This window comes from Agelaius tricolor, unplaced genomic scaffold (genome assembly GCF_023055355.1).
Source record: "Agelaius tricolor isolate 1412-34295 unplaced genomic scaffold, bAgeTri1.0.p SCAF_126, whole genome shotgun sequence".
NCBI lineage: Eukaryota > Metazoa > Chordata > Aves > Passeriformes > Icteridae > Agelaius > Agelaius tricolor.
Genome location: NW_027269386.1, coordinates 176,309 through 179,221, shown reverse-complemented (window position 1 = coordinate 179,221; position 2,913 = coordinate 176,309).

The following is a 2,913-nucleotide window of genomic DNA, read 5'->3' as shown; positions in this document are numbered from 1 at the left end:
GGGCCCCTCCGGACCCAGATTTGGGGAATTTGGGACGGGTCACCCCTCCCCCACCCCCCGAGGAGCCCCAAATTGGGGTTGGGGGGGTGGGGGGAGGGGCCGAGCCCGCCCTTTTTTTGACTTCTTAAAATCCCAAATTTTGGGGTCGCTGCGATTTGGGGACCCTCCCGTCCCCCCTCCCTCCAGAACCCCGAATTTTCCAACAAAATTCCCGAATTTCCCCCCAAAAATCCCAATTTTCCCCCCAAAAATCCCAATTTCCCCCCCAAAATTCCCAATTTTCCCCCCAAAATTCCCAATTTCCCCCTAAAATTCCCTTTTTGCCCTTCAAAACCCCCTTTGATCCCAATTTCCCCATTTTTCCACCTAAAATCCACTTTTCCCCCCACAGTTCCCAATTATCCCCCTAAAATTCCCATTTTTTCCCCAATTTCCCCCCCCAATTTCCCATTTTCCCCCCCAAATTCCCTTTTTTTCCACCAAAAATTCCCAATTTTATCCCCAATTTTCCCCCAAAATCCTCAATTTTCCCAAGTTTTCCCCCCAAAATCCCAATTTCCCCTAAAAAATCCAATTTTCCCCCAAAAATCCCCAATTTTCCCCTCAAAATTCCCATTTTTTCCCCAAATCCTCAATTTTCCCCCTCAAAATTCCAATTTTTTCCCATATCCCAAATTTCCCCCCAAATTCCCATTTATTTACACCAAAAATTCCCAATTTTCCCCCAAAAATCCCCAATTTCCCCCTCAAAATTCCCATTTTTTTCCCAAAATCCCCAATTTTCCGCCTCAAAATTCCCATTTTTTCCCATATCCCAAATTTCCCCCCAAATTCCCCTTTTTTCCACCAAAAATTCCCAATTTTCCCCTCAAAATTCCCAATTTTTTCCCCAAAATCCCCAATTTTCCCCCGAAGAACGACTCAGGCTCAGATTTTTGGGGTTTTTGGGAATGACCCCAAATTTTTATTCCCAAATATCCTAAAATTCCCCCAAAATTTCCCAAAATTCCCCAATTTTGGGGTCTGGAATTCCCAGATTTTTTAGGGATTTTTAAGGAATTTTTTGGGATTTTTTTTAAGGAATTTTTGGGGCATTTTTAGGAATTTTTGGGGATTTTTTTAGGATTTTTTTTGGGATTTTTAAGGAATTTTTCGGATTTTTTTAGGAATTTTTCAAGATATTTTGGGGGGGATTTTAGGAGGATTTTTGGGAATATTTTGAGGGAATTTTGGGAATTTTTGGAGAATATTCCGTGATTTTTATAGGAATATTTTGGGACCATTTTAGGACATTTTGGGGAATATTTTTGGGAATTTTTGGGGACAATTTTAGGAATTTCTTGGGAATATTTTGGAAATTCTGGAGAATATTTTGGGAATATTTTAGGGAAATTGTCTGGAATATTTTGGGGAATTTTTGGGGATATTTTGCACATTTTTGGGGGAATATTTTCGATTTTTTGGCAATTTTTTGGACTATTTTAGGAATTTTTTGGGAACTTTTGGGGAAAGTTTTGCAAAATTTTGGGGGAATTTTTTCAGCTGTTTTTGGGATTTTTTGGGGAATATTTGGGGATATTTTTGGGATATATTTTGGGGTGTTTTGAGGATATTTTGGGGATATTTTTGGGAGATTTTTTTGAATACTTGGGGATATTTTTGGGAATATTCGGGGATATTTTGTGGAATATTTGGGGATATTTTGTGTAATATTTTGGGGATATTTTTAGGATATTTTGGGGAATATTTGGGGTAGTTTGGGGATATTTTGGGATATTTTTAGGATATTTTTTGGGGATATTTTGGGATTTTTTGGGGGATATTTTTGGGAATATTTTGGGATATTTTTGTAGAATATTTTGGGATATTTTGGGATATTTGGGGAATATTTTGGGGAATATTTGCGGATATTTTGGGGAATATTTTTGGGGAATATTTGGGGATATTTTGGGAATATTTTGGGGATATTTTGTGGCATATTTGGGGATATTTTGGGGAATATTTGGGGGATATTTTGGGGGATATTTTGTGGAATATTTTGGGATATTTTTGGGGATTTTTTGGAGATATTTTCGGGATTTTTTGGGGGATATTTTTGGGGGTTTTTGGGGAATATTTGGGGATATTTTTGGGGATATTTTGGGGATATTTTTTGGGGATATTGGGGTATATTTTGGGGTATTTTTTGGGATATTTTGGGGATATTTTTGGGGAATATTTTGGGATAGTTTTGGTATATTTTTTGATGTTTTGGGGGATATTTTTGGGGAATATTTGGGGATTTTTTGGGGATATTTTGTGGATATTTTTGGGGATATTTTGTGGAATATTTGGGGATATTTTGTGGAATATTTGGGGATATTTTAGGGATATTTTGGGATATTTTGTGGAATATTTTGGGATATTTTTGGGGATTTTTTGGGGAATATTTGGGGATATTTTTGTGGATATCTTGGGGAATATTTTGTGGAATATTTGGGGATAATTTGTGGAATATTTGGGGATATTTTGGGATATTTTTGGGAGTTTTGGGGGGATATTTTGGGAATATTTTGGGATATTTTTGTGGAATATTTTGGGATATTTTTGTAGAATATTTTTGGATATTTTGGGGATATTTTTAGGATATTTTTGGGATATTTTGGGATATTTTTTGGGATATTTTGGGGAATATTTGCGGATATTTTGGGGAATATTTTGGGATATTTTTGGTATATTTTTTTGATGTTTTGGGGGATATTTTGTGGAATATTTGGGATATTTTGTGGATATCTTGGGGGATATTTTGTGGAATATTTGGGGATATTTTAGGATATTTTGTGGAATATTTTGGGATATTTTTTGGGATATTTTGGGATATTTTTGGGGAATATTTGGGGATATTTTTGGGGATATTTGGGGCTATTTTGGGGC